The sequence below is a fragment of the Bubalus kerabau genome, chromosome 1 (genome assembly GCF_029407905.1).
Source record: "Bubalus kerabau isolate K-KA32 ecotype Philippines breed swamp buffalo chromosome 1, PCC_UOA_SB_1v2, whole genome shotgun sequence".
Taxonomy (NCBI): Eukaryota; Metazoa; Chordata; class Mammalia; order Artiodactyla; family Bovidae; genus Bubalus; species Bubalus kerabau.
Window position 1 is genome coordinate 83,405,508 of NC_073624.1, and position 21,467 is coordinate 83,426,974.

The 21,467-nt window shown below is 38.4% G+C and overlaps 1 long non-coding RNA gene across 1 annotated transcript in view; it reads right to left on the reverse strand.

Annotated features, from left to right (window-relative positions):
• LOC129641666 (uncharacterized) overlaps positions 1-19,792 on the reverse strand; it is a 36,617-nt gene extending 16,825 nt beyond the window's left edge. Inside the window, exons 1-2 of the long non-coding RNA XR_008709385.1 lie at positions 19,589-19,792; positions 3,805-3,872 (exon numbers count right to left, since the gene is read on the reverse strand). This is a non-coding gene — a long non-coding RNA (uncharacterized LOC129641666). The remainder of the gene's footprint in view (positions 1-3,804; positions 3,873-19,588) is intronic.
• Between the last annotated feature and the right edge of the window lie 1,675 nt (positions 19,793-21,467).

Consider the following 21,467-nt stretch of genomic DNA (forward strand, 5'->3'; position numbering starts at 1 on the left):
TATAGCTCCACAGTTCGAAAGAATCAATTCTTTGGTGCTCAGCCTTCTTTAAGATCCAACTTTCACATCTGTACATGACTACTGGGAAAACCATAGCTTTGATTATATGGACCTTTGTCAGCAAAGTGATGTTTATGCTTTTTTAACATGCTGTCAAGGTTTGTCATAGCTTCTCTTCCAAGGACCAAGCATCTTTTACTTTTCAAACAGTGGAGAATTAAAGAAAGGGGTTTGCTTACAATAATATAAGGTATATGTTTGCACCCTTTTTAGAGCAATGAAAAAGTTAAATCATAAAAAATTATGTTTTTAAGTGATGTTTTTCAGCTTGAGAGATTACTTGCAATTACTTTTCATTAGCTGTGATTTAAAGCAGCCAAAAAATAAATACTTTATCCCTCCCATTTTATAAGTCAGAAAATGTAAACCAGGTCTGTCATTTATATTGACACAGAAGATTGGAGTTTAAAGCAATTATACAGATGACACATACATGGTATTTCTTTGAATATATATACTTTGAAAAAAATGTATATTGTTATCCCCCTCCTCTTTATTCAGTTAAGTTCATTTCAGCTCAGTCGCTCAGTCATGTCAGACTCTGCAACCCCATGAACTGCACCACACCAGGCCTCCCTGTTCATCACCAACTCCCAGAGTTTACCCAAACTCATGCCCATTGAGTCAGTGATGCCATCTAACCATCTCATCCTCTGTCATCCCCTTCTCCTCCTGCTCACAATGTTTCCCAGCATCAGGGTCTTTTCAAATGAGTCAGCTCTTTGCATCAGGTGGCCAAAGTATTAGAGTTTCAGCTTCAATATCAGTCCTTCCAATGAACACCCAGGACTGATCTCCTTTAGGATGGACTGGTTGGATCTCCTTGCAGTCCAAGGGACTCTTAAGAGTTTTCTCCAACACCACAGTTCAAAAGCATCAATTCTTCTGCCCTCAGCTTTCTTTATAGTCCAACTCTCACATCCATACATGACTACTAGCAAAACCATAACATTGACTAAATGGACCTTTGTTGACAAAGTAATGTCTCTGGTAAATCCAGTCCCATGATCCTGACTCTCAAAAGTGTCTTTTGGACTGTATGTTGGAGCATTCTTTTTACTGAAAATTTATTTGGGGGCCATAGCACCTCAAATGTCTCCTTCTATTTCCAATGTGCCTAAGGTATACGGTGTAATGTGGGTCTCATGATGCTACAGGAAACAGGGATTTTCAGTGTCAAGATTAATTAGATGGCCAAAAACCATAGAAGAAGATGCTCAGTCTTTAATTACCAAAGAAATGTAAATTAAAACTTCAAAGAGGTATCATCTCACAGTAGTCAGAATAGCCATCATCAAAAACTACAAATAATAAATGCTGAAGAGGATGTGAAGAAAAGGAAATCCCCCTACACTATTGGTGGGAAAGTAAATTGGTACAGTTTCTATGGAGAAGCTTGGACGTTCTTTAAAAAACTAAAAATAGAGCTACCATATGATCCAGTAATCCCACTCCTGGGCATATATCCAGAGAAAACTGTAACTCAAAAAGATACATGCATCTCAATGCTCATTGCAGCACTATTCACAATAGCCAAGACTTGAAGCAATCTAAACATCCATCAACAGATGAATAGATAAAAAAGATGTGGCATAAATATACAAAGGGATATTACACAATCATAAAAAGAATGAAATAATGCCATTTGCAGCAACATGTATGAAACTAGAGATTATCATACTAAGTGAAGTAAGTCAGAGAAAGAAAAATAATATGATTTTACTTATGTGTGAAATCCAAAGGAATGATACAGATGACAAAACTGAAACAAACTCACAGACATGGAAAACAGACCTATGGTTACTCAGGGGGTAAAAGGGGTCAATAAGTGAGTATAGACTTAACATATACACTCTACATGCCAAAGAATGTTCAAACTACTGCACAACTCCACTCATTTTATATGCTAGCAAGATAATCCTTAAAATCCTTCAAACTAGGCTTCAACAGTACATGAACCAAAAACTTCCAGATGTTCAAGCTGGATTTAGCAAAGGCAGAGGAACCAGAGATCAAATTGCCAAAATCCGCTGGATCATAGAAAAAGCAAGAGAATTCCAGAAAAGAAAAAAAATCTTCTGCTTCACTGACTATGCTAAAGCCTTTGATTGTGTGGATCACAACAAACTGTGGAAAATTCTTAAAGAGATGGAAATACCAGACCACCTTACCTGCCTCCTGAGAAACCTGTATGCAGGTCAAGATGCAATAGTTAGAAGTGGACATGGAACAATGTACTGGTTCAAAATTGGGAAAGGAGTACGACATGGCTGTATATTGTATAAATACCCTGCTTATTTAACTTCTTCACAGAGTACATCATGCAAAAATGCAGGGCTGGTTGAAGTACAGGCTGGAATCAAGATTACTGAGAAAAATATCAATAACCTCAGATATGCAGATAACACCACCCTTATGGCAGAAAGTGAAGAGGAACTAAAAAGTCTCCTGATGAAAGTGAAAGAAGAGAGTGAAAAAGCTGGCTTAAAACTCAACATTCAAAAAACTAACATCATGGCATCCAGTGCCACCACTTCATTGCAAATAGATGAGGAAAAAATGGGAAACAGTAACAGACTTTATTTTTTAGGCTTCAAAATCACTGAAGACGGTGACTGCAGCCATGAAATTAAAAGTTGCTTGCTCCTTGGAAAAAAGGCTATGGGAAACCTAGATGGCATATTAATAAAGCAAAAACATTACTTTACTGACAAAGGTCTGTATAGTCAAAGCTGTGGTTTTTCCAGTAGTCATGCTCAATGTGAGGGTTGTACCATATAGACGACTGAGCGCCAAAAAATCGGTGCTTTTGAACTGTGGTGTTGGAGAAGACTCTTGAGAGTCCCTTGGACTACAAGGAGATCAAACCAGTCAATCCTAAAGGAAATCAACCCTGACTTTTCATTGAAAAAACTGATGCTGAAGCTCCAATACTTTGGCCCCCTGATTCGAAGAGCCAACTCACTGGAAAAGACCCTGATGTTGGGAAAGGGTGAGAGCAGGAGGAGAAACAGGTGACAGAGTATGAGATGGTTGGATGGCATCATCGACTCAACAGGCGTGAGTCTGAGCAAACTTCGGGAGATAGTGAAGGACAGGGAAGCCTGGCATGCTGCAGCTGATGGGGTCACAAAGAGTTAGACACAACTGAGCAACTGAACAACAATACACTCTACTATGTATAGAATAGATAAACAACAGAGACCTACTATACAGCACAGAGAATCTACTTAGTATTCTGTAATGGTCTGTATGGGAAAAGAATCTGAAAAAGAATAGATATATGTATATGTATAGGCTTCCCCAGTGGCTCTCTGGTTAAGAATCTGCCTGCAATGCAGAGATGCAGGAGACGTGGGTTTGATCCCTTGGTCGGGGAAATTCCCTGGAAGAGGGCAGGACAACTCATTCTTAAATTCTTGCTGGGAAAATCTCATGGACAGAGGAGCCTGGCAGACTATAGTCCATGGGGTCTGAAAGAGCTGGACACAACTGAAGCAATTGAGCACACACACGTGTATATGTATGGTTGAATCACTTTGCTGTGTACCTGAAACTAATACAACACTGTAAATCGACTATAATCCAATATAAAATAGAATTGTTTAACTTTTTAAATAATGATTACTTTAAAAAGGAAAAAAAGATTAAACAAGCAGCAGGTTTAGGTATGATTATCAGTGTGCAATTTTATAGTTTTCTATAGCTGTCAGAATCAGAGTCACCCAGGAATTAAAGTCATACCTGGGCAGTAGCATCTGAATATGTCCCAAAAGGGTCTTTGACCATGTTTTTAATCCTGTGGATAAAGACTGAGAAGAAAGTTGCTATTTAGCTTAATGGAATTACTGATATCCTAGAAACAAATTCAATTTAAATGACCATATAATAATCACTGGTTCTTTAGTCCTAGGTTTCTCTCCTGGTTTCCAAGCTACAGTTCCTATTGACCTCTCACACTTGGCTACCACTTTCCTAGTACTGATCCCCCTGAAAAACAACGAGGTCCCAAGGGCAATGATGTGAACATCTCATTTCTGATCTTTAATAATGGCTTCATTCTTATTCAAACAATTTCTAAATCATGATTAACTAATTACTAATATATAATTAATAATTATGTTTGTTGTGCTGTGCTTAGTCACTCAGTCATGTCTGATTCTTTGCAACCCCATGGACTGTAGCCACCAGGCTCCTCCAGGCAAGAATACTAGAGTAGGTTGCCATGCCCTCCTCCAGGGGATCATCCCAACCCAGGGATAGAACCCAGGTCTCCTGCATTGCAGGTGGATTCTTTACCATCTGAGTTATCAGGAAAGGCCAAGTTTACTGGTGTGGGTAGCCTATCCTTCTCCAGGGGATCTTCCCAACCCAGGAAATGAACCAGGGTCTCCTGCATTGCAGGCAGATGCTTTACCTTCTGAGCCACCAGAGAAGCCCATATTGACAATACTGAGTTCCAAATATCTACTGCTTATTAGTGGAATATATATTGGGGCTTCCCTGGAGAAAAATCCCCTGGAGAAGGGCACATCCACACATTCCAGTATTCTTCCCTGGAGGGGTTGCAAAGAGTTGAACACAACTGAGCGACTAACACACGCTTTATTGTCAATAGCCTATTTAAGCTCCATACTTGATACATTTAGATCATAGATTGCAATAGTTCATTAGTCAGAAACAAAAGATATTTGGGAACAACAAGAATTTTAAAGATTATATCCTGGAAGATATCTCTTCCCTCTTAAAAACCCTCCCTTAATGTGTTTTTTCGGAGAAGGCAATGGCAATCCACTCCAATATTCTTGCCTGGAGAATCCCAGGGACGGGGGAGCCTGGTGGGCTGCCGTCTATGGGGTCACACAGAGTCGGACACGACTGAAACAACTTAGCAGCAGCAGAAGTGTGGTTTTTACGTGGTTTAACCTTGAGATATATGGGCAGTCAGCTGAATTCAAGGGACCTTGTTTTATATTCTTCCTAGATTAGCAAATCACAAGAATTAACATTTCTGATTTTTTGGCTTCTACATAGGCTCACCATAAAGTGAAGTAAAAATCTGCTATAATTATTCAGAAACATAAAATCCAAGCTTTCTCAAATGTATTGTGAAAATATTTTCTACTATTAAAAAGCACTAACATAAAAAGTAACTAAAATTTTAAACAACAATAAACTCATTATGTGAAAATATTAAACACATTAACCTCATAGGTCCTTGGCCTTGGGATTTCCAAATTAGTTTCAGATATGTTTCCAAATGGTGTTTCTGCATTTTTTCCACAGGCCTCATCATCGCTTTTATCACTTATTCTGCTGTCTCACAAGGGAATGATTCCTTTCTAACCATTACCTCTTCTGTTCATTTTCAAGCCCTTGCCTCTTTCCATTTCTCTAGGTCCATCCAGCTTTGATCATGTGATCATTTCTTTCTAGTTGGTTTTTGTAGCACCTCAGAACACCCTCCATCCTTTCACCAAAACTGCAGTGTAATAGGGTCTAGATCAAGATATTGTGAGCGTCTAGATGGTGGCAGCATGAATGGTGACAATCTATTCTGCATGTGCAGCTGAAGTTCTCACCAGGAGAGAAAGTAGTATGGCCTTGAAGGATACGTCTCCTGAAGACTTCAAGAAAGAGGAAGTGGAGGGGGGAAGTGGTGAGAGAGAGAAGAGAATATCTGGATTCCGGTAAGTTGGCTTGAATAAGGAATACATGAAACCCTGAGCTGGTCTAGAATATTTCAGATCTTTGGCAGTAGATTGTAGTACCAAATAGTTACTTTATTAAAACCTCAAAGCTCTATACATCTGTGTCTCTTTTGCTGTCTTGCAGTCTTTTGGACTCTGTGGTGGAGGGGGGAATGATTTGGGAGAATGGCATTAAAACATGTATAATATCATAGAAGAAACGAATTGCCAGTCCAGGTTTGATGCAGGATACAGGAAGCTTGGGGCTGGTGCACTGGGATGACCCAGAGGGATGGTATGGGGAGGGAGGTGGGAGGGGGGTTCAGGATGGGGAACACATGTACACCCATGGCGGATGCATGTTGATGTATGGCAAAACCAATACAATATTGTAAAGTAAAAAAAAATAAAATAAAACAAACAAACAAAAAAAACCCTCAAAGCTTTTGCTCCCCAGACTCCTTTTATAACAATAAGACAGGTTTTCCAAAAGTGAAGTGGAAGAACACACCACTCCACAAATTGTTGATCTAAAATCCTGGGGAGCATATGCTGGGTTACAATTGATTTCCAAGTTAATGTGCTTGTTCATGATTGGGTTACCTCCTCCCTACATTTATAGTCAGAACTCTTTCCTTCCACTGGATCTTCCACGTACTTTTGTTTCAACAGCTTGAATTTATTCTCAAATTAATCGTGACATTTTAACTGTTATCAAAGTTCCCTCTTTGAATTAAATATTTTGTGTACTAGTAAAATGTGAATGTGGGAAGAAAGAAAAAAAAATTATAAGTAATCAAATGCTCTACAAGGCCAGGATAATAAAGAATGCATCGTGCTGTTGGTGGGAATGTAAACTTATATAGCCACTATGGATGATGATAAGGATATTACTTTAAAAACTAGGAATAAAACCACTGTATGACCCAGCAATGCCACTCCTAGGCATATACCATAAGAAAGCCAACACTGAAAAAGACACATGGATCCCAATGTTTATTGCAGCACTATTTACAATAGCTAGAACATGGATGCAACCTAGATGTCCATTGACAGACGAAGTTGTGGATAAAGAAGTTGTGGTACATATACACAATGGAATATTACTCAGTCATAAAAAGGAATGCATTGGAATCAATTCTAATGAGGTGGATGAACCTAGAGCCTATTACTCAGAGTGAAGTAAGTCAGAAAGAGAAAGATAAATTTCGTATACTAACGCATATATATGAAATCTAGAAAGATGGTACCAAGGAATTTATTTGCAGGGCAGCAATGGAGAAACAGACATAGAGAATAACACACACACAAAAAGAATGTGTACGCACATGCTAAGTTGCTTCAGTCATGTCTGACTCTATGCAACGCTATGGAGTGTAGCCCGCCAGGCTCCTCTGTCCATGGGATTCTCCAGGCAAGAATACTGGAGTGGGTTGCCATGTCATCCTTTAGGGTATCTTCCCAACCCAGTTACTGAACCCATGTCTCCTAAGAAAATATATCAGAGGCCAAAATATACCAACGTTTTATTTCAAACAATCAAGCAGAAGTAGTTCCATTTTACTCAGCATTTTGTTCTGTTCTGATCTTAAACTGATTGGGCAAAGCCCACCCACATTACAGAGGGCAATCTGCTTTATGGAGTCTAATAATTCAAATGTTCTTCACATCCAGAAACACACCACAGACAATCCAGAGTAACATTGGGCCAAACGCCTGGGCCTTCTGTGGCCCAGTCAAGTTGAGACTTAAATAAACCATCACAGCATCATCATTGTGGCATTTACTTTACAATTAGTGAATTCCAAAAGAATTTTGAACTGAGATCCAGTGTATGGAAATTATAGATGCTATATTAATATTATGCGTATGGTTTATGTAAAAGATGGGATAAAAAATCTTACGAATGCAGTTATGTTTACATCTTGCCCCCTACCAAAAAAAAAGTCTATGTTCTATATAGAACATATTGTAAAATAAGCATGTTTTAAGATAAAATAAAATGATGTTTGTATACTCTAATCTTTTCAAAGATTCTTCACATTAATAGAATTGTTTCCAATTAACACACCAAATGGCCATTCCAGATAATATTAGATTAAAAAAATTTTTAATTAAAAAAAGAATAGTTCTACTGTAAAAGACCATAAAACTGACAAGCATAGTCAAGGAAATGAGACACATGGATGTCAGAACTGTTTATGCAAACAGTTTGATTTTTCCTAAATCTTTTCTACTCTGTGCATCCCATATAGGTATCGATTCTTGCTACTTACTGTTTTAAAGGTCACTACCAACCTGAAAATACCCAAAAGGTCAGTTTTCATTCCAATCCCAAAGAAAGGCAATGCCAAAGAATGCTCAACTACCACACAATTACACTCATCTCACACACTAGTAAAGTAATGCTCAAAATTCTCCAAGCCAGGCTTCAGCAATATGTGAACTGTGAACTCCCTGATGTTCAAGCTGGTTTTAGAAAAGGCAGAGGAACCAGAGATCAAATTGCCAACATCCACAGGATCATGGAAAAAGCAAGAGAGTTCCAGAAAAACATCTATTTCTGCTTTATTGACTATGCCAAAGCCTTTGACTGTGTGGATCACAATAAACTGGAAAATTCTTCAAGAGATGGGAATACCAGACCACCTGATCTGCCTCTTGAGAAATTTGCATGCAGGTCAGGAAGCAACAGTTAGAACTGGACATGGAACAACAGACTGGTTCCAAATAGGAAAAGGAGTACGTCAAGGCTGTATATTGTCACCCTGCTTATTTAACTTCTATGCAGAGCACATCATGAGAAACGCTGAACTGGAAGGAACACAAGCTGGAATCAAGATTGCCAGGAGAAATATCAATAACCTCAGATATGCAGATGACACCACCCTTATGGCAGAAAGTGAAGAGGAACTCAAAAGCCTCTTGATGAAAGTGAAAGTGGAGAGTGAAAAAGTTGGCTTAAAGCTCAACATTCCGAAAACGAAGATCATGGCATCTGGTCCCATCACTTCATGGGAAATAGATGGGGAAACAATGTCAGACTTTGTCTGGGCTCCAAAATCACTGCAGATGGTGATTGCAGCCATGAAATTAAAAGACACTTACTCCTTGGAAGGAAAGTTATGACGAACCTAGATAGCATATTCAAAATCAGAGACATTACTTTGCCAACAAAGGTTCTTCTAGTCAAGGCTATGGTTTTTCCTGTGGTCATGTATGTATGTGAGAGTTGGACTGTGAAGAAGGCTGAGCACCGAAGAATTGATGCTTTGAACTGTGGTGTTGGAGAAGATTTGAGAGTCCCTTGGACTGCAAGGAGATCCAACCAGTCCATTCTGAAGGAGATCAGCCCTGGGATTTCTTTGCAAGGAATGATGCTAAAGCTGAAACTCCAGTACTTTGGCCACCTCATGCGAAGAGTTGACTCATTGGAAAAGACTCTGATGCTGGGAGGGATTGGGGGTAGGAGGAGAAGGGGACGGTAGAGGATGAGATGGCTGGATGGCATCACTGTCTCGATGGACATGAGTCTCAGTGAACTCCGGGAGTTGGTGATGGACAGGGAGGCCTGGCGTGCTGAGATTCATGGGGTCGCAAAGGGCCGGACATGACTGAGCAACTGAACTGAACTGAACTGACCACTTTCAACTTTGGGTAATGTCAATCCTCAGATCACTTCTCTTTTAATAATAATTATTTTTAAAGAAAGCTACACAATGATGCCAGATGCCATTACAACCAATCTACTTTACCCAACATCCACCACCAATCAAGAATGCTGGGCAATCATTTATTTATTGTGGTTGTTGTGCTCAATTGCTCAGTCATGTCTGACTATTTGTGACCTCTTAGTACTCTCACCTGGAAAATCCCATGGACGGAGGAGCCTGGTGGGCTGCAGTCCATGGGGTCGCTAAGAGTTGGACACTACCGAGTGACTTCTCTTTCACTTTTCACTTTCATGCATTGGAGAAGGAAATGGCAACCCACTCCAGTATTCTTGCCCGGAGAATCCCAAGGATAGGGGAGCCTGGTGGGCTGCTGTCTATGGGGTTGCACAGAGTTGGACACGACTGAAGCAACTTAGCAGCAGCAGCAGCAGACTGCAGCAGGCCAGGCTTCCCTGTCCTTCACTGTCTCCCAGAGTTTGCTCAAGTTTATATCCACTGAATCAGTGATGCTATCTAACTATCTCATACTCTGCACCCGCCTTCTTCTTTTGCATTCAGTCTTTCACATCATCAGGGTCTTTTCCAATGAATCAACTCTTCACATCAGGTGGCCAAAGTACTGGAGTTTCAGCTTCAGCATCAGCTTTTTCAATGTATAGTAAGGGTTGATTTCCTTTAAGATTTATTGTTTGGATCTCATTGCAGTCCAAAGAACTCTCAATAGTCTTCTCCAACACAACAGTTTGAAAGCATAAATTTTTCAGCACTCAGCCTTCTTTATGGTCCAACTCTCATATCCATACATGACTACTGGAAAAACCATAGCTTTGACTATACAGATCTTTGTCAGCAAAACAATGTCTTTGCTTTTTAACAAATTGTCTAGTTTTGTCACAGAATTCCTTCCAAGGAACAAGTATCTTTTAACTTCATGGTTGCAATCACTATCTGCAGTGATTTTCCAGGCTAAAAAAATAAAATTTGTCACAACTTCTTCTTTTTCCTCTCCTATTTCCTATGAAGTGATTGTACCAGATGCCCTGATCTTAGTTTTATGAATGTTGAATTTAAGCCAAGTTTTTAACTCTGCTCTTTCACTTTCATCAAAAGACTCTTTAGTTCTCTTAGATTTCTGCCATAAGGGTGGTGTTATCTGCATATCTAAGGTTATTGATATTTCTCCCAGAAATCTTGATTCAAACTTGTGTTTTATTTAGCCTGGCATTTAGTATGATGTGCTCTGCATACCAGAGAAAGCAATGTCACCTCGCTCCAGGACTCTTGCCTGGAAAATCCCATGGACGGAGGAGCCTGGTAGGCTGCAGTCCATGGGGTCATTAGGAGTTGGACATGACTGAGTGACTTCATTGGACACGACTGAGCGACATCACTTTCACTTTTCACTTTCATGTATTGGAGAAGGAAATGGCAAACCACTCCAGTGTTCTTGCCTTGAGAATCCCAGGGATGGGGGAGCCTGGTGGGCTGCCATCTATTGAGTCTCACAGAGTCAGACACGACTGAAGTGACTTAGCAGCAGCAGCAGCAGCAGCTCTGCGTACACATTAAATAATCAAGGTGACAATATACAGCCTTGACACACTCCTTTCCCAATTTGGTACCAGTCCTTTGTTCCATGTCCAGTTCTAACTGTTCCTTCTTGACCTACATACAGATTTCTCAGGAGGCAGGTAAGGTGGTCTGGTATTCTCCTCTTTTTAAGAATTTTCCACAGTTTGTTGTGATCCACAGAGTCAAAGGCTTTAGCATATCAATGAAGCAGAAGTAGATGTTTTTCTGGAATTCTCTTGCTTTTTCTATGACCCAACAGATGTTGGCAATTTGATCTCTGGTTACTCTGCCTTTTCTAAATCCAGCTTGGACATCTAGAAGTTCTCAGTTCTCATACTGTTGAAGCCTAGCTTGCAGAGTTTTGAGCATTACTTTGCTAACATGTGAGATGAATGCAATTGTGCAGTAGTTTGAACATTCTTTGGCATTGCCTTTCTTTGGGACTGAAGTGAAAACTGACGTTTTCCAGTTCCGTGGCCACTGCTGAGTTTTCCAAATTTGCTGGCATATTGAGTGCAGCACTTTCACAGCATCATCTTTTAGGATTTGAAATAGCTCAGCTGGAATTTCATCACTCCACTAGCTTTGTAGCACTCCAAGATGTCTGGCTCTAGGTAAGTGAAAGTGGTATCATTTCCATATCTGAGGTTATTAGTATTTCTTCCAGCAAACTTGATTCTAGCTTGTGCTTCTTCCAACCCAGCATTTCACATGATTTACTCTGCATAGAAGTAGAATAAACAAGGTGACAACAGGAGCCTTGTTGTACTCTTTTCCCAAATGTGAATCTGTCATTTATTCCATGTAAGGTTTTAACTGTTGCTGTTTGACCCAGATACATGTTTCTCAGGGAACAGGTAACATGGTCTGGTATTTCCATCTCTTTAAGAATTTTCCACAATTTTTGTGATCCACGTAGTCAAAGGCATTAGCGTAGTCAATGAAGTAGAAGTAGATGTTTTCTGAAATTCCCTTGCTTTCTCTGTGATCCAACAAATGTTGGTGATTGATCTCAAGTTCCTCTGCCTCTCCAAAACCCAGCTTGTACATCTGGAAGTTTTCAGTTGTCATACTGCTGAAGCCTAGCATGAAGGATTTTGAGCATAAACTTACTAGCACATGAAATGAGCTCAATTTTCCAGTAGTTTGAACATTATTTCGCACTGCCCTTCTTTGGGATTGGAATGAAAATTGACCTTTTCCAGTCCTGTGGCCACTGCTGAGTTTTCCAAATTTGCTGATACATTGAGTGCAGCACATTAATAGCATCATCTTTCAGGATTTTAAGTGGCTCAGCTGGAATTTCATCACCTACATTAGCTTAGTTTGTAGTAACACTTCCTAAGGCCCACTTGACTTCACACTCCAGAATGTCTGGCCCTATGTAAGTGACCAAACAATCATGGTTATCCAGGTCATTAAGATTTTTCATAGAGTTCTATATATTCTTGCCACCTCTTCTTAATCTCTTCTGCCTCTGTTAGGGTCTTACCATTTCTTTCCTTTATCATGCCCATTGTTGAATGAAATTTTACCTTACTATCTCTAAATTTCTTGAAGAGATCTCTAGTCTCAAGACAGTATTGTTTTCTTCTATTTCTTCATATTGTTCCCTTAAAAAGGCTTTTTTATAGCTCCTTGCTACTCTCTGGAACTCTGCATTCAGTTGGGTCTGTCTTCCCTTTCTTCCTTGCTTTTTGCTTATTTTCTCAGCTATCTGTAAATCCTCCTCAGAAAACCACTTTGCCTTCTTGTATTTCTGTTTCTTTGGGATGGTTTTGGTCACCACCTCCTGATCACTGCCTCCTGTACACTATTAGGAATGTCTGTCCATATTTCTTTGGGCACTCTGTCTACCAGATCTAATCTCTTGAGTCTATTCATCACTTCCACTGCATAATCATAAGGGATTTGATTTAGGTCATACCTGAATGGTCTAATGGTTTTCCCTACTTTCTTCACTTTAAGTCAGAATTTTGCAGTGAGGAGCTCATGATATGAGCTACAGTCAGCTCCAGGTTTGTTTTGTTCTGTTTTTGCTTACTGTATAGAGCTTCTCCATCTTCAGCTGCAAAGAATATAATCAATTTGATTTCAGTATTAACCATGTGGTGATGTCCATGTGTAGAGTCATCTCTTGTGTTTTTGGAAGAGGGCATTTGCTCTGACTAGTGTGTTCTCTTGGCAAAACTTGGTTAGCTTTTTCCCTGCCTCATTTTGTACTCCAAGACTAAACTTGCCTGTTACTCTAGTTATTTATTGACTTCCTAATTTTGCATTTCAGTTCCCTATGATGAAAAGGACATCTTTTTCGAGTGTTAGTTCTAGAAGGTCATCATAGGACTGTTCAACTTCAGCTTCTTTGGCAGCAGTGGTTGGGGCATAGATTTGTATTACTGTGATATTGAATGGTTTGTCTTGGAAACAAACAGAGGTTATTCTGTCATTTTTGAGATTGCAGCCAAGTACTGCATTTTGGACTCTTTTATTGACTATGAGGCTACTCCATTTCTTCTAAGGGTTTCTTGCCCACAGTAGTAGATATAACGGTCATCTGAATTAAATTCGCCCATTCCTGTCCATTTTAGTTCATTGATTCATTCCTAAAGATGTCGATATTCACTCTTACCATCTACTGCTAGACTACATCCCATTTACCTTGAGTCATGGATTTAACATCCCAGGTTCCTATGTAATATTGTTCTTTACAACATCGGACTTTACTTTCACCACCAAACATCCAGAACTGAGCATCGTTTCTGCTTTGGCCCAGCCACTTCATTCTTTCTGGAGCTATTAGCAATTACCCTCTGCTCTTCCCCACTACCATATTGGACACCTTCCAACCTGGGGGGTCATCTTCTGGTGTCATATCTTTTTGTCTTTTCATATTGTTCATGGGATTCTAGTGGAAAGGATACTGGAGTGGCTTGCCATTCCCTTCTCCAGTGGACCACATTTTGTCAGAACTTTCCACAATGACCCTTTTGTCTGCAAGTCTCTGCACCACATGGCTCATAGCTTCATTAAGTTATGCAAGCCCCTTCATAGCAACAAGGCTATAATCCATGAAGGGGATTTTTGGCTTTATCTATTTATCTCTAACTGACTCTAACTTCATGCAATTTTTGTTAAACAGCTTTCCTGCTTTTCCCATTCATATAAAGTTTCCAAATCCATGTGCATCTCCTCATTTTCAGATAATGGGCATCTTGCCTCCTGCTTGAGAAAATAAAGACCCTACTTTATGAATTGCTTCCACTTCCCTCAATTCAGCCACAGTGAATATCAACCCTCCTTCTCTCTTACTTTCCTCTAACTTCAGGATTTTCCTCACTCTGTCTCTTAGTCTCATTCATTCCTATAGTATAATGGCATGCAAGTCTCACTCCTCCACTTCTCCAAGTTGTCATTTGCCTCCTGGGTGTCCCCAACTATATTTTCTGCTTATGCTTTAAACTGAATGCCTTTAAATTCTTTAAGATTCCTTCCAAGTCTATAAAATGTTGTGGGGTCCATAAAATTATCTGGATGATATTCTTTACCCTCCAGTTCATTTATTCAGTCAAGATAGATAAGATTTTTTTAAGTCTCAATAATCCTTTGATTATGCAGGATCTAATACCCAATCAAATTCTTCCTACAGGATATAGTTCCATAAAGGACTCATTTTGGCCATCTCAATTATGAGTTTATTCCTGTTCTAAAGTGAGCTTGCATTTCCCTGCTTCTCCAAATGACAAGCTAAATGAAAGAGTCTTGCCAAGAGATTTCTTAAATGATAACTTAAAGTTGCCAAAATACTCTCCTGAGAATTCTCCTTTCGTCCAAATAAGATCTAAGTCCAATAGGCACGAGCTCCCCAAAGGCCACAGCTGCAGCTGGTCACCGAGTCCTTCCAGTGGGCACTCAGCTAATCGACAGTGCTGTTGGAGGAACTGAAATCCAATCATAGTGACTCATAACAAAGGCAATTCACCTTTCTTTCATGAATGGAAGGACAAAGTGCCAAATGCAGCAGGTTGCATATTTTTGCTCATAAAATACATAATTTGTCAAAATTATTTTTCTCTAAATATTTTAATGGAAATCCTTGGCAGGTCTATACACTAATTATTTCCATATTAGACTCAGGTCTTTCATTTTATCTCCAAACTCTTTGTATCTCTCATGTAGTGCTATTATTTGCTTATTATAAATCACATACACCGTTTTTCAAGGAAGATGGCATGTTCTGTGATTCTCCTGGGATGGCTTGTGCTAAAATTAGTAATAACAGTCTGGATCAACTGAAGGGAGACATTGAATCGCTTCTTGCATGTTGAATTAAGTGGACCCCAAATAATGAAAATAAACATTAATAAGGCAAAAGGAAAGAGTAAAGAGAGTTTTTAAAGTTATGAAATCTCTTCTGTCAAATTTACTTTACTGAAAGTGATTTCCAGATTTCAAAAACATTAGAATATCATGCATTTTACTGATAAATTTGATTTTCTTTAGCTATTACAAAAACTGTCCTCAAATAAAACTTAAAATTTTTACCTCACCCCCTAATGGCAGGAGCAATTTGTTGCCAACTTGGTAAAAAAAATAGAAAAGGAGAGGAGATACACTGTAAGAGAAAAAAAAAAAAAATCGCCTTCCATTATGTATAATAAAAGATCAAGAGGAAAAGTTTTGAGGCTCTGAAGTCTATGCAAGCTACAACAGTGGTCTTATTAAAATTCATATCACATAATAAGTTTATCTCTACTGAAAACTTCTCTGCTTAATCTATGTTATCAGTCAGATTTTAAGCAGCACTCCTCTTACATTTAAGAATGTGATAATGTGTCCTACTGAGCCATCAAACGAATTTTGTATTTTGTTTCACTTAACCCTTCAAGACACTGTTTTCAGAAGGGGAGGGAGCGGGCCCAGGGGAAGCTGTGGCGTCTGCTACACAAGTTCTGGCTGCCCACCCTCCAGGTATGTATCTTCTATGTCTTCCTTGTCAAAGGTAAGCTATGCAAATTTCACAGCCCTAGTAGTTTTTCTTCTCTTTTTCTCTCTTCACCCTCAAGATATTCTCAGAGGAGTTTTATTCAATGCCATAGATGCTGAAGCTGTAGTGGAGTATATGGTAATTGCATGCAAGCTACAGTTAAAGCCTAATGAACATTATGTTTATGAAGAATGTAGCTCTGATTTCTAAAAGCACTTTGGTAAATTATACAAATTAAATATTCATTACTCTGTACTTCATTAGTTCACATTTGGAACACTTTTTCTTCATTATAATAGCCCAGAGTAAAAGCTTTTTTTTTTTTAATATATATTTTGTCCTGTTATTTTTCAGAAATTCTTTACTTATAATATTAGGGCAAAGCTGTATTTTTCCATTGGGTCTATAATATTCAGATTTTTCTTTTTCAAAAACTGCATATTTATTTCATACAAAAAAGTGAATACGTGTGTGTTTGCGATTCTTATTTCAACAGTCAGCATAAAAATATGTAAACTTTTCATTATAATATTCACTCAAAGTTTTATTATTACTTATTCCTATAAAAATTGCTCTTTCATTAGGGAGAAACCTTGGTATTAAGTTAAAAATACTGCAGAGTTATGAAGAATGTTTATTTTTCATGTTGAAATAACTTTATAGTGATTGATTAGCCATCAGACTCTGAGAAGTTAAAAATCCTTTAAAGAGTACCTTGTCTGAGCCAGGTAATAAATTAACAAGCTTGCCTGGCACATGGAAATTAAAATAGAAAAAAAAATTATGATTGGAGCTACTCTTTACCACTTCCAAATATCTTAGTCAGCTGAAATGTATTTTTCCCAAAATGTATTCAGCAGACATGTATCTGTGAATTACTGAAAATAAGTAACTGCTCCTGAAATTCTATCAATTGAATGTCTCTTGCAGTCAATCATACAGTTAATGCTCAAACGAATAGAAACATTTGACTTTAAAATGTACTTGTAATCAAATTAAATGTCTCTAGATCTAGAGATCTTCAGATTTTTTTCATTTCAGATGTACATAAATGACAATTAATGTTGTTGTTGTTGTTCAGTTGCTAAGTCATGTCTGACTCTTTGTAACCCCATGAATAGCACCACGCCAGGCTTCCCAGTCCTTCACTATCTCATGGAGTTTGCTCAAACTCAAGACTATTGATTTGGAAATGCTATCCAACTATCTCATTCTCTGTCCCTGCCTTCTGCCCTCAATCTCTCCCAGAGTCTTTTCCAATGAGTTGGCTCTTTGCATCAGGTGGCCAAAGTATAGGAACTTCAGCTTCAACATCAGGCCTTCCAATGAATATTCAGGATTGATTTTCTTTAGGATTGACTGGTTTGATCTCCTTGCAGTCCAGGGGACTCTCAAGAGTCTTCTCCATCATCACTGTTTGAAATCATCAATTCTTCATTGCTCAGCCTTCTTTATGATGCAACACTCACATCCATACATGTCTATTGGAAAAACCATAGCTTTGATTAGATGGACCTTTGTTGCCAAAGTAATATCTCTGCTTTTTAATATGCTGTCTAGCTTGGTCATAGCTTTTCTTCCAAGAAGCAAGTGTCTTAATTTCATGGCTGCAATCACTGTCTACATTGATATTGGAGCCCAAGAAAATAAATGGAAACACTGTCACTGTTTCCATTTTTCTCCAACTATTTGCCATGAAGTGATGAGACTGGATGCCATGATCTTTGTTTTTTGAATTTTGAGTTTTAAGCTTGCTTTTTCACTCTCCTCTTTCACCTTCATCAATAGGCTCTTAAGTTCCTCTTTGCTTTCTGCCATTAGAATGGTGTCATTTGCTGTCAATATTTCACCTGAAAATCTTGACTCCAGTTTGGGATTTACCCAGCCTGGCATTTTGCATGAAATACTCTGAATATAAGTTAAATAAGCAGGGTAACAATATACAGCTTTGACATATTCCTTTTCCAGTTTTGAACCAGTCCACTGGTCTGTGTCCACATAACACTAAAAAAAAAAAAAAAAAAATTCTTAAGGTGTAAAATATTCTATAGGTTAATGATATTAGAAAACCAAATCATAAGTTACATAATTTCACAGTGATTCATAATTCTGTAGTGATTTTGAAGCCTAAGATAATAGAGTCTGTCACTGTTTCCATTGTTTCCCCATCTATTTGCCATGAAGTGATGGGACTGGATTCCATGATCTGCATTTTCTGAATGTTGAGTTTTAAGCCAGCTTTTTCATTCTCTTTCACTTTGATGAAGAGGCTCTTTAGTTCCTCTTCACTTTCTGCCATCAGGGTGATGTCATATGCATGTCTGAGGTTATTGACATTTCTCCCTACAATCTTGATTCCATGTTTGCTTCATTCAGTCTGGCATTTCACATGATATACTCTGCATATAAGTTAAATAAGTAAGGTGACAATATACAGACTTGACACACTCCTTTCCCAATTAGGAACCAGTCCATTGTTCCATGTCCAGTTCTAACTGTTGCTTCTTGACCTGCATACAGATTTTGAAGGAGGCAGGTAAGGTGGTCTGGTATTCCCATCACTTTAAAATTTTTCCACAGTTTGTTGGGATCCACAGAGTCAAAGGCTTTAAAATAGTCAATGAAGCAGATGTTTTTCTGGAATTCTCTTGCTTTTTCTATGATCTAACACATGTTGACAATTTGATCTCTGGTTCTTCTGCCTTTTCTAAATCCAGCTTGAACATCTGAAAGTTCTCAGTTCATGTATTGTTAAAGCCTAGCTTGGAGAATTTTGAGCATTCCTTTGCTAACGTGTGAGATGAGTGCAATTGTGCAATAGTTTGAACATTCTTTGGCATTGCCCTTCTTTGGGATTGGAATGGAAACTGACCTTTTCCAGTCCTGTGGCCACTGCTGGGTTTTCCAAATTTGCTGACATATTGAGTGCAGCACTTTCACAGCATCATCTTTCAGGATTTGAAATAACTCTGGTGGAATTCCATCACCTCCACTAGCTTTGTTCATAGTGAAGCTTCCCAAGACCCACTTGACTTCGCACTCCAAGATGTCTGGCTCTAGGTGAGTCATCACACCTTGAGGTTATCTGGATCTTTTTGGTATAGTTCTTCTCTACATTCTTGCCACCTCTTAATATCTTCTGCTTCTGTGAGGTCCATACCATTTATGTCCTTTCCTGTCCCCATCCTTGCGTGAAATGTTCCCTAAGAATCTCTAATTTTCATGAAGAAATCTCTAGTCTTTCCCATTCTATTGTTTTCCTCTACTTTGCATTGATCACTTAGAAAGGTTTTCTTATCTCTCCTTGTTATTCTTTGGCACTCTGCTTTCAGATAGATATATCTTTCCTTTTCTCTTTTGCCTCTGGCTTCTCTTTTTTTCTCAGGTATTTGTAAGGCCTCATCAGACATACTTGTAAGGCCTCCTCAGACAATGATTTTGCATTTTTGCATTCATTTTTCTTGGGGATGGTTTTAATCACCACCTCCTGTACAATGTTATGAACTTCAGTACATAGTTCTTCAGGCACTCTATATACCAGAACTAATCCCTTGAATCTATTTGTCACTTCCACTCTATATTCATAAGGGATTTGATTTAGTTCATACCTGAATGGTCCAGTGGTTTTCCATACTTTCTTCAATATAAGTCTGAATTTTGCAATAAGGAGCTCATGATCTGAGCCACATTCAGCTCCTGATCTTGTTTTTGCTGACTGTATAGAGCTTCTCCATCTTCAGCTGCAAAGAATCTAATCAATCTGATTTCAGTATTGATCATCTGGTGATGCCCATGTGTAGAGTCGTCTCTTGTGCTGTTGGAAGAGAGGGTTTGTTATGACCAGTGCATTCTCTTGGCAAAAGTCTTTTAGCCTTTGACCTGCTTCACTTTGTACTCTAAAGCCAAACTTTTCTGTTACTCCAGATATCTCTTGACTTCCAAATTTTGCATTCTGGTCCCTTACGATGAAAAGGACATCTTTTTTTGGTGTTAATTCTAGATTGTCTTGTACATCTTCATAAGGTAAAAGTAAAGAGCCTACTCCAGAATACTCTGTAAAGCTTTGATTGGAATAGAAGTATTTTGCCTGTATCAAAGAAAAAATTAGTGAAAGGAATAAAGTTGTAGAAGAAGCCAGAAAAGCAATCTACAAATAGGTTCTGACATGTTATAAAGAAAGAACATCTGAATCTGTCAGCCAGATTGGTTTGAGGAAAAAGTAGTAATTGGAGTGAAACATAACAGTGAAATTGCAAGTTAAAGCAATAGGATGAATAGGGAGTTTCCTATAGGACAGAATGTCAAACTAGGATAAACATTAGGACCAGCACTGAGTTAAGCTATAATGCCTATTCCTGTTCTCTAATGATCTATGTTCATTCCTGATATTAAAACATCTTTAAAATTCACTTTATTCGATATCCATTTTTTTCTGGAAAAATCATAGAACCATGATAGATATTTCAAGCAGTTCATCTAGTCATCCACTCCTTGAACCTTTTCTATAATCCAGCCAGTGGAATCTGGCTCAGACACAGACAACTCTAGGGATGAGAGGTTCAGAGTTTCGTGAAGCAAGATACGTCATATTTGGTAACTTTGCACGTGCAAAAAATCTTATATTAGGCAGAAATAAATCTGCTACCACTTCTTCCCATTGTGCCTGTTCTACTCTCTTAGGGTCAACACCCTACAGGTTCTCTTCAGTTCTGTAGTTTTTACTTTCTCATAGGAATGTATTGAACAGATACTTACACAACCATTACTTACTGTGCTACTATATAATATATCCATCTCCCCTTTTTATCCTTACAGTGGAGCAGAGACCCCATCAAGCTCCATGTCCTGACCTCACCACAGGTCCAAGGTTCTGTGACAAAACCACGTTTTCTAAATTTCCCAGGAGGAATAAAACTTGCATTTGATAAACCCTATGATGTCCCAGGGATATCACATAGATTATATCATTCAATCCCCTTATCAACCCTATGAAATAGGTACTGTTCTTAACTACTTTAAACAGCTACAGTAGTCAGTTTTATCCTTTTACGCTTAGAAACTTACTGTTTTTACTTTCCCAGGCACTAAGTTCCCATGTGTACTCTTGAGTTCCCTAATACATATTCTATTTCAGTGTTTGTATTTTATTATTTTTTATATTTTCTCCTCTAGAAGTGTTTTCCAATGAGTCAATATACAAATAAAACAGATGATATTTAAAACTGACATTTCACAGACAGTGTTGAAGCTCAAAAGGTTGAATAATTGACCAAGAGATGATAAGACTCTGGAAAATGGATTCTCAGTAACTGAACTATTGAGAATCTGATTTATGAACCTGAAGTCTCATTTACTATTTTTAGTGGAAGATCTGTTTTGGAAGGACTACTGATGGCCACCATCGCACAAAGCACTTGAAGACCAGGTCACAAATCAAATCACTGAAAAAGAGTCTATGATGCCAAAATGATATTTACATAAATATAA